General features: G+C 35.6%; 1 long non-coding RNA gene across 1 annotated transcript; it reads left to right on the top strand.

The window, feature by feature from the left end:
- The first annotated feature begins 272 nt into the window (after positions 1-272).
- On the top strand, positions 273-2,829 carry LOC123822767. The gene is made up of 3 exons (XR_006786417.1): positions 273-378; positions 1,939-1,956; positions 2,575-2,829. It is a non-coding gene; the product is annotated as an uncharacterized LOC123822767 (long non-coding RNA).
- The last annotated feature ends 8,763 nt before the right edge of the window (positions 2,830-11,592 follow it).

Here is an 11,592-nt window from a genome sequence, read left to right as displayed (position 1 = left end):
GCAGTACATGAACAAAAAAGACAAACAAACAAACAAAAATACAGAGACAACAGTATGCTGATCATCAGAAGGAAGGGGGTGGAGGGTAGTGAAGGATAGAAGGGGTTTTGTGTGTGGTGACAAAAAGACTGTTAACTTTGGGTGATGAGCGCACAATGCAAAATACAGATGATGTATTGTAGAATTGTACATGCAAAACCTGCATAATTTTATTAAGCAATGTCACACCAATAAATTTAATAAAAATAAATTTTAAGAAGGTAAAAAATAAAAAAGTTTTTTAACCACCCTTATTAAATAATGCTTTTTTCCCTCAACTCTCCCTGTCCTGTTCTATGTTTCTGGACAACATACATTATAATACAAGGACAGATGATGGTAAGTATTTATTTATTTACTCATTATCTTTTCCCAAACTTGCATGAAGTTCCACGTTTTGTTCCCTGCTGTACCTACAGTGTCTACAATAGTGCCTGAGTAGCTTCTCAATAAATATTTGCTGAAGGAAGGGAGTGAATAAAGGAGGAGGGAAGGAAAGAAGGAATCACTGTTAAATTTCATAAAACATGAATGCTGAGAATAGTAATGCTAAAAGTTCTGGAAGCTGATCTGGAGCAACTCAGCATTGCTTTACCACTACTCTTGGGATCTCTGCCAGGTTCTTCCTTCCCACAAACCTCAATGGCATTGATAGCACTTGGATTCCAATATCTGACCTACACATTTTGGAAGCCAACCAGTTAGGGCTTAATGACTGATGACCAGGTCAAGACAAATCAGTTGGGAATTTTCAATTCTCACTTTTTTAAAAACTATCTGACTGCAATCCACCTCTTAACCAAATACTCTGACAGATAACTCCCAGGGAAGGGCTTGGGCTTCAGCCTTTGCAATGCTCAAATCAAGTAAATGCTAAAATATTTTGGCTTTTTTATACAAAGAAGACTAAATGTCATCTAGAATTAATGAACCCAAGCTGTGTCAGAAAATAAGCAGGAGTGCTGTTCATTCCTGAGTGAGAATTAAGATATATGACTGTTTCATCCGGACCTAGTAATGAAAGAAAGCTAGGCTTGAGAAGCATAAATTATTAACTTTTTGTTGAGTTATTCCCCCTACATTCTTAGAAGGTAAGTTTCAGTGCAAAGGAACCATTTTTAATAGGCTGGGCATATATAGTTGTGCAATGATTGATTCATTTATTCAGCAGCTATGGAGTAAGAATGACTGCATGCAAGATACCATGAAGGGATGTCAACGTGAATGAGCTATGGTCTCTTCCCTTAAAACCTTAACAGTCTAGTACAGCAATTTTTCAACCTTTTTTTGTGTCATGGACATATAAACCAATTACTAAAATTTTGCGGCACACCAGAAAATATATGTTTTGCCAAACTGACAAAAAAGATATAATTTTGATTCATTCCCACAGGACAGCTATTGTTGTGCTGGCTGTTGTTATTTTTTTATTTGACAATCAAAGGGAAAGAGGTCAGTGTCCCCTGACTAAATAGTCAGGTATCACACGTTTTAAAAATTCTGGTGGTGCACCAGTGTGCCACATGCAGCACACTGACTGCAAATCACAGGTCTAGTAGACAAGCTGTCAATCCACAAACATTAGAACATTTTGAGATATATCATAGAACTCAGGGCTCCAATTTCCTATGTTCTTTTAATATATATTTTATATAATAGATATTAAAAAAGTCACTTGTATTAGAAAATTATTATAAGTGTAATGTAAATTAGCTTTCAAAATTGTTTTAGAACCCTTGAGTAAATTCCTTGAATCATTGATATTAAAGAAATACTTTAATGACATAAATAGTTGACTTTTTGTGACTATGATTTAGGTTATATTTAAGTGTATCAATTTGTGGTACCAAGAATATTTGTACTCTTCTAATTAAGACTTTCTATACTCTTAATTTCTAGGACATGAACATATTCAAGGTGAATATTTAAATGACATTTCATCTTTGTCTTTCTTGTTCTTGTATTTTAACTACATAGTTTGCTGTATTTAATTACAAATGTAGACTACTTCAGCTCCATTATGGGCAGAAGGCTTTTGTGGAATCCTTGGAAAAATAATCACTGGGTATACCTGTGTGGGTTATGTACAAGTATTGATATGTTGTTGGAATAAGATTTTCTTTCCTTTAAAAAGAATGTATATGTTCCTCAGGTCTAGTAATCACTGTGAGTCTTTGGGGATGTAACTTCTGAGCATTAGCATTCTCACTTCAAAGGGTGGTTGTGGGCTTTAAAAGAAACAATTGAGGACAATGGTAGGGGACTGACCATGGGAGTGAGGGGGGATGGGGCAGGGTAGAGTAGTGGGGAAAAGGGCAGGACAACTGTGACTGAGCAACAATAAAAAACAAATAAATAAATAGACTAAGACTGCCAAAAAAAGAGAGAAGCATTTGCAAATCCCTGAATGTATTGCTTGGTGAAAATAATACCACCATATTTGAAGCTGTTAAATTAATGATCTTATCAGTAATATTAACAAGATGTTATTGTCCATAATATTAACTGTGTTGTCTGTATTTTCTTTCATGGCAGCACACCTGTTACATATTCATTTTTTGTCTTCCTGATATTTCCTTGGCCCACCTCTTGCAATACATAGCTGTTTAGTCTTTGTAACTAAAGAAGAATTGTGGATTGATAAAGAAAACAAATAAAAGTGATTTAATTATTACCCTTAATTCGATTATTGCTTTATAAGATTCTGATTTTTGTAAATGTGTTACCAATGAAATACAGCAAATGAATGGACATATTGGCAAATATTTCCCTCAGGCTCAGCCATCCTATTTGCTGACTTAAAAATTCAGAGTTATATTCTCAATGACTGAATAACTACAGTAAGCTGGATTTCATACATAACTGGAAAATTGTATGATATGTTATTTTTAAAAATTTCCTATAAAAGTAAATATTAGTTGTAAGACATACTAGTAGAACAACTGGGACATCATCTCCACTCTACTGTTCTCCATTGATAAAAATTCTGTTGGATTAGGTTCCAAATGTAAGAATAATATATTTGTATAGATAAAAAATTCTTGATTTTTAAACACCTCTCCCATATTTTCCTATGGATAAATTTTTAGATACTTCATATAAACTATTTGTAATAGCTTATAACTGACAACTTTAGTAAGAAAGTGTTATAAAAAGTTCGAAATGGAATGGTGCCATATCAACATGTATAACTGTCTTTAAAAATAGGGAAACTGCTTTATTAGTATTCATTGAAATAGGTTGAAAAGTAAAAGTAACAACAATAAAGTCGAAATGCTGTACCATTTGTATTTACCTGAGTTACCAATTGTTACCTGCAATTACTGAAAACTTATTTATCATGAGACATTAAAATGGCTTTTTTAGTGTGTATGTGTATATTTAATTTAATTTGTACAGATACCCTTAGAAATAGACACCATGTATTTCACAATGAAGTTACACTTGAGAGGTTAAAGTACTTGACTAAGACCACTATACAATAAGAATATAATTTTATTTCTCAGTGCTTTAACACTTTATAAAATATTTACAAACATTCTGAAGTACAGTATGGACAGAATATGAATTTTAAAAGAGCTTCTCTGCATAACCATTCATCTGGGAAAGTCTGTTGGATGATCTCATGGGATGGTAAGAACCTCGCTACCAGCTGACCCCTGAGGGTCCCATGTCCTTTCACGCTACCTAAACTACCATGAGCCAGGTTTATCCAGGGTACAAGGAACATATATGTTAAGGGGAGAAAATTATCACTTAAACTTTGTTATTTTATTCCATGAAAAGATCATCTATAAAGATTGTCATGCAATATTTACTGAAGTGGAATGTTAACTTCATATTATCACCCAGAGAAAGTGAAGGCATAATTTACCAATAAAATAATCTATTTATCCTATTCAAAATGTAGATCAGTTAATAAATTATCTTTATGCCACTGAACTTAAAAAAATAATCATTGTTGAGTTTAAATTAATACATAAAGGGGTATCTCATCAAGTAACATTTATTTCACTTCCCTCTGTTTAACTTTTCCGTGTGGATTTAAGTATCTACATATACTTCTTTTTTAAATTTGTAAATTATAGGTCTTTAAGATGATGTATTTTTAAACAATTACATGATATGTTTTTGTTTTACTTTTTATTGTATTTTGTCCATTTGTTGGGAACTGCCCTGCCTGGTTTCAGAAGCTGTAACCCCCTCATTGCTAAGGCTGAGCAACCTTTGGATCATAAGCCACTAAGGAGACAAAGCTTATCTCCTCGGCAGGGGCACCACCTCTGCTCCTTTTACTTCACCCTGCCTGGCTCCCAATGCTTGATCAGTTAGCCAATGATGGATAAGATTCCTCAAGGGAGCAATGATCTAAGACAGGCACGATCATGGGGGGCCCTCAGAGAAGGACTTGGGGGGGGGGGCTATAGCAAAAGGGGGTGATGGACCCTCACCCCTCAGCTTTGACATAGCCTGAGTCCTCATTCTGTCTTTGAGGAGTCTCCTAATCTCTTGGCTCCCTTACTTCCCCTGCCTGATTTAAGCCTGAAATAATGACAGAGGGCAGTGCAGCCCTGTGCTGGAAAAGGCAGGTTCCCTGGGTGATCAGGCCTAGGAAAGAATACATAAAATCCTGTGAAACCTGCTTTGCTAAGAATGCTCTCAATAAAATTATAAGGGTCTAAGCAGGAAATGAGTTTGTTTCCCAAAGTTTTGTAGCCCTGTAGCTAACAGACCCTGACTCAGAATAAGCCTTATTAGTTCTTTCTTTGCTATCTATTGTTTGATCCTTACTGCCTGACAATGATTGATGAACTGTATTCTTGTGCAAAATGAACCTAATAAAAGCTTATCAAGGCAAGGGTTGGCACCCTCTCCTCTTGAGAGACTGGCCAGGCCACTCCAAGGCACTCTCCCCTTGAGAGAGTAGCCATGCCATCCCTTTTCTGCCATAGGACTCGGTAGTCCATGTGAATGTATCTTATCTCATCCATAACGCTGTGGACACTGTGGGCCAGTGTCTGCGTCGTCTATTACCATTTAGTCCCCCTTTACATCCCCAACTCCGCAATCACCGCACTGTTGTCCGTGAGTCCTTTTTTCCTTTTTGCTCAATCCCTCCACGTCCTACCCCCCATTAGTTGTCATACTGCTCTCTATTTATGAATCTATCTCTATTTTGCTTGTTAGTTCAGTTTGTTCACTAGATTCCACTTATGAGTGAAATCATATGGTATTTGTCTTTCTCTGACTGGCTTATTTCACTTATTTCACTTATATGATCTCCAAGTCCATCCAGAATGTTGCAAAATGTAAAATTTTCTTCTTTTTTACATCTGAGTAGTATTCCATTGTGTAAATGTCCCATAGTTGCTTTATCTACTCATCTACAGATGGACACTTGTGCTGCCTCCATATCTTGGTGATTGTAAACAAAGCTATAGTAATCAGAACAGCATGGTACTGGCATAAAAACAGACACACAAATATCAATGGAACAGAACAGAGAGCCCAGAAATAAACCCACACCTTTATGGTCAGTTAATAGCTGACAGAGGAACAAACACATACGATGGGCTAAAGATAGTTTATTTAATGAATGGTGTTGGGAAAATTGGACAGAGGTGCAGAAAAGTGAAACTAGACCACCTTCTTACACTACACACAATAATAAACTATAAAATGGACTAAAGACTTAAATATTAGACCTGAAACCATGAAAATCCTAGAAGAAAACATATGTAGCAAAATCTCAGACACAGCTCATAGCAATATTTTATCAGATATATCTCCCTGGGCAAGGGAAACAAAAGAAAAAATAAATAAATGGGAGTACATCAAACTAAAAAGTTTTTACACAGCAAAGGGAAACATCAACAAAATAAAAAAAACCCACAGAATAGGAAAACATATTCATCAAAACATCTGATAAGGGGTTAATATCCAAAATTTATACAGAACTTATAAAACTCAATACCAAAAAAAAAAACCAATAACAACAAATAACCCAATTTTAAAATGGGCAAAAGACCTGGATAGACACTTCTCCAAAGAGGACATACAGATGTTGCTAATCATCAAAGAGATGCAAATTAAAACCACAATAAGATATCATCTCACACTTGACAGAATGGCTGTCATCAAATCAACAAACAAGTGCTGGCGATAATGTGCAGAAACAAGGACTATTTTGCACAGTTTGTGGGAATGCAGACTGGTGCAGCCACAGTGGAAAGCTGTATGGGAGCACCTCAAAAAAATAAAAGTGGATCTACCTTTTGACCCAGTGATCCCATGTTTGGGAATATATCCAAAGGAACTCCAAAACACTAATTGAAAAGAACATAAGCACCCCTATGTTAATTGTAGCATTATTTATAATCATAATTACATTATATTCTAAGGTACACAGTTTATGAGCAACTAGTATAGTTGAAAGACACTACATCTAGTGAAATCACTCCTATTTTTTAAAAACAATCATGCATAGGAAGTCAACTTTGGCATATAGCACATAGAAAATTTCACTAAAAATCTCTAGGGAAATGTCTTTGTGCTTATATTTTAATTCAGCTGTCTAATCTTATTAATCTTCCATAGAGGCTCAACTTTCCATTTTTTTGTATGAATAGTTTGACCTAATACTTGACAAAATTTGTGTTATTGGCAAATTTTGTGTTAATTCAGCTGTCTAATCTTATTAATCTTCCATAGAGGCTCAACTTTCCATTTTTTTGTATGAATAGTTTGACCTAATACTTGACAAAATTTGTGTTATTGGCAAATCCATCAAATGCTCAGAAGATGAAATGTAGAAGGGAAGGAGAAAGGGAAAGAAAAAAAGCATTCATTTCAGGGCAGAGATGGTAGGTTAATGACATCGTAAATGTACTTACTCCCTCTAAATTTCCAAGTGAACTATCATAGGTGAAATTGGAGTTTCATCTTATTTTGAGAAGTGATTCAGAAAGTTTGGTAAAAAATCCAAGAAGACATTTGAAAGAAATTTATGATCCATAATAGCAGTCTCTCAAGTACTTGACACAACAAAAGGGAGTAATAAAATGAATAGCATTGAGATGACAATTAAAGTAATGGTATAGTTTAGTAATAATATATGGCATATTTGGCTCCCTGTTATATCACTTTAAAAATCCAAAAGTATTCCATTTCCCACATAAAAGGAGCAATAACAGCATGTTTTTACTTAAAATGCAATAGTTATTTTAAAGAGAGAGCTCTTTCCTCAGTGAAGTAAAAAGGTATCAAATTCAGTTCTATATGTAATGTCATCACAAATTTGTCTGTGGCAGATTGTTCACAGACACTATGCAAGGCCTTCTCATCTCCTTTTTTCTTTATCATAGTCTGCCATTTTTCCTTACCACCCAAGTTTCATTCCTCCAGACTTTGTTCTACCTTTAGCTGCCAAGAGCCAAGTCTTTCCCTGTTGCCCAAGGCCATTTCCTTCCAGGTGTACAGGGAAGAAGGTGTAAGGTAAATCTTCAATGAAGAAATTTCATTTCATAGGATAGCAAGACACCAAAACAATTCCCTCATATTCCACAAAAGAGGCCTATGCACATTCTGTGAATGCTCTCCCCTAAATCCTCAAATGAGAATTATTTTTATACAATGTTATAGCATCCTTTATTATGACCTTGCCATCTTAAGTGGTAATCTGACTTTATATAGATCTCAAAAAGAAAGCTGCATTACCTGTCTACAAGAATAAATTAGCTAATCTGTGACACATACAAAGAGAGTACCCAGTTAGTACCTTCAGTTAGTACCCAGATGGACTCCAAGGCATTATAAGAGCCACAATTGCCAACTTAATATCAAATGTAACAAAATCCCTGGTGACAATTCATAAAATAGTTTAGTCCTTCAAAAGAGACATGACTAGCAAGTTCTTTATGCATATAAAAAGAAACCCCAAAATAAAAATGATATCTTGAATCAGTGCTGGTTGCTTATTGGCAAGCTAAATCTTCAACCAAATGTCAATAGCAAAACTACTTGTTTGGTTTATCTTTAAGTATAATCTCAAAAAAATAATGGGGGTACTTATTGCCACATTCAGTGTGTGTGTGTGTGTGTGTGCGTATGATGCTATCATTAACCAGCATGTATTCTGAAGCCCGTGCTCAGGCATCCAATAACAGTGATGGATCTCCATGGATTAGCCCACAGTGTGTCTCTGAGCCTTTCTCAATGGACATTTTGGGTTTGTGAGATAGTTTGCCCTTTGAGCCTGGACTGAACATCAACTTAGATCATGTGAACACCAGATCTGAGGCCTCATCTGACTTGACCATATTTATATCAGCTGAGCCTGCTCAAGTACTCATATTTATTATAAAACAATATTTGAAATTTACTGATTACTGAGTGACTCTAAATTCTTGGTAAAAGATACAGATTTAAGTGTAATACAGTCACCATTGTATGTTAGGAGTTACTCATACTCAAGTCACATTGGCTTATGTATTCCAATTTTTCTATGAAATATATTTTAATCCAGTTGTGGTCACCACTTTCCTAAAGATACATTATAATCTACTTACCTTTGAACATGTTATTACTAAACAACTGCTTAAAGACCAGCATACATGGGTTGTAAGTATACCAGATGCTCAACCAAAAAAGAAATCAGCCCTGGCTGGTGTGACTCAGTAGATTGAGTGACAGCCTGTGAACGAAAGGGTCACTGGTTTGGTTCCTAGTCACGGTACATGCCTGGGTTGCTTGCCAGGTCTCCAGTAGGGGGTGCACAAGAGGCAACCACACATTGATGTTTCATTCCCTCTCTCCTTTCCTTCCCATATCTCTAAAAAATTTTTTTTAATATAAACTAAATCATAAAACGCATATGTTTAACAGACTGATGTGCTCTATGATGAGATAAGTCATATCTTTGTAGTTTATAATTCACATAAATATCTAGAAACACCTGCTCACACATACTACTTCATGCCAGGCGCTGTACTGGAAACTGAATCAACAATAAAGATGTGCTCTATGGAGCATGTAATATACAAACCCACAAAATACCTGTATGTTATCTAATGAGCAAAATGATAGAAACACATAAGGTACCAAAATAGAGACTAAGAGATGACAACCTACTTGTGACAAGGTGATCAAGAATGATTGGAGGCCTTTGAGCTGAGGTTTAAAGTTTACAAAGGAGCTAGTAATTCAGAGGGGAAGAAATAGTCCAGGCACTGGGAACAGCATCTGAAAACACCTTAGGAAGTGAAATTTCTCTGCATGTTCCAGGTACTAAAAGGCTAACGTGGCTGGAGCATATAGATGAGGGGAAATGAGGTCGTAGAGAAGGGCCAGATCAGAGAGTGGGGAGTATGTTAACAGGAAGAATTTGCTGTTGACCAGTTTCTGTTTTCCTGCATTTATTCACATTTTTCTATGCAGTCATGAGCCAATGAATGTTTTTAAGAAGCATCACTGCTTATTATGAAGAGTGACCTGCAGCAGAACAAACTATGGAATTAGAGCAAACTATGAAGGCTGTAGCTGGAACCCAGGTAAATTCTGATGATGGCCTAAACTAATTTGGTGGCACTACAGATCTACATAACAGGGTGTAAGAGATATGTCTGAGTAGTATGATTGAAGATAAGTGCATCTGAACAATAAGACTGATAGAGCTAAATGTGGACTGGTTAAGGATGAAATGCCATTATGAGGAAGGGAGAGCAATCGACACTTGGTGGATACTTGAGGCATTTATTCAAATGATAGAGGAGGAGGCGGGAATGAATCTGAGAACAGAGCTTTAGGAAGTTATGACAATTATGACATTCAGAATGACCCACTCACATTAATGAACATTAAGCTCCTTTATGAGGTTAGAAAAATACTATATATATCCTAGCACTTCACACATTTTATGTACTCCTAATAGGAATAGATAATAGATAAATATTACTTTTCATTATTCATGCAAAATTGTATTGTATTGTAAGATTGTATTTTTTTGTCCTTGCCACAGAGAAAGTGAGTTGACCATATTAAAAAGGTGAATAGGACTCCTCTTATTCCATCTATGAATTTTTCACTTTTCTTTGCTGCCAAAACTCATCTCATCCACAGGTAGCGAAAACACAAGCACTACCACAGGAGGGTTCCCATGATTCTCTCTGGGTCCTAGGAGACACAAGGAGGCACCAAAATGCTCTTGGCAGAGAGCCAGACCTTACTCATCTTTCTTCTGTAGAAGCATCAGGTACCCAGTGAGCCCTGCCCTGCACCATAAAAATCATGGTGACTGTGTACTGAGCCTCATGACTGCACAGTGGTTTGCTCTCAAAAGGGAACTTCTAGTAGACAGGTATTTTGAACACCCACAAAATACAAAAATGACCTTAAGCAAAGCTATTATCAGTTGCCCATATAGAGGGCACATTCTCCATTATATCAAGTGCCACATTTTATCTAGCATTTTGTCATGAATAAACACTCACCATTCTAACATTCATGATAATTCCACATATAGGGATCTTTTTAAATAATCAATATTTTTTTAAAAATCCCAACAAAGTAAATTCTACTTTAAAATTTTAAAACTAATGGAGAAAGAATTAGAAGACTCCTCAATAAAATGGACTACTTAATACTTGAATTTGGTTTGCAAATTTATATCCAAATTTATATCCATCCAAATTTTTGTTAATGCAAAAAATGTGAAAGTATATTTTAAAATATCAAAAGAAAGAAAGAAAAATATCTCCCTTCTGCCCACAGGGAAGGAGGATAAATAAAAAAGAATATTATGTTTCTGAAAAGAACTTAATCTCCCAACACTGACATTCTGCAACTGAAAATCCATCTTGTAAAATTTCATGTTGATTTGGTCTTTATCTTATTGAAGAGAGCTTTTTAGAAACTCCCCTATGCTTCTTTCACATAAAAATTGTTCTTACCTTCAAAGGAGATATATATATTACTGGGAATGATTCAGTGGTAATAAAAACACTAAAATAATGAATTAAGTTTTTGCTATAATCTAGAAGTTGGCATTAAATTTTCTGGTTTAGTAACTTTGCTTTGATCTTTTAACTGTCTTTAATACAAATAACAGAAGTTTTTTTTTTCCCTGAAAGTAAATGACAGTTTCAGTTGAAGTCAATCAAAAGTTAAAATGATTTGAATCTTATCTGAATTTCACTATAAAAGTCTTAAATCCAAAAAACAAACTGCGTGGAGAAATTGGGCGAAGCTGTCTTGTCAACTACTTATGGTTGTGTGCTCCGAAGTGGTGCTGCGTTTCTTCGCTGTCCCCACAGGTAGTAACAATCAGCTGCTGGTTCTGCACGCCCATATTTGCCATGGGAAACACATGTTTTTGGTCCTAAAGAATAAGATCTGTCCCTGGTACTGAAAAAAAACAAAAACAAAAACAAAAAACCCAACAACTCCGCTAGCATTGACAGATAACAGACAGTAAACCATCAGGTACATCTGCCTTTCTCTTTCTACATTTTCAGAACCTGGCAGCAAACTCACAAGGTGAGTTGCTCCGGCCCTGCT

Source organism: Phyllostomus hastatus, unplaced genomic scaffold (assembly GCF_019186645.2).
Source record: "Phyllostomus hastatus isolate PE091 unplaced genomic scaffold, TTU_PhHast_1.1 phas_contig_1, whole genome shotgun sequence".
NCBI classification, from domain to species: domain Eukaryota; kingdom Metazoa; phylum Chordata; class Mammalia; order Chiroptera; family Phyllostomidae; genus Phyllostomus; species Phyllostomus hastatus.
Note: the sequence above shows the minus strand (reverse complement) of the source record. Positions and strands in the feature narration are given on the sequence as shown.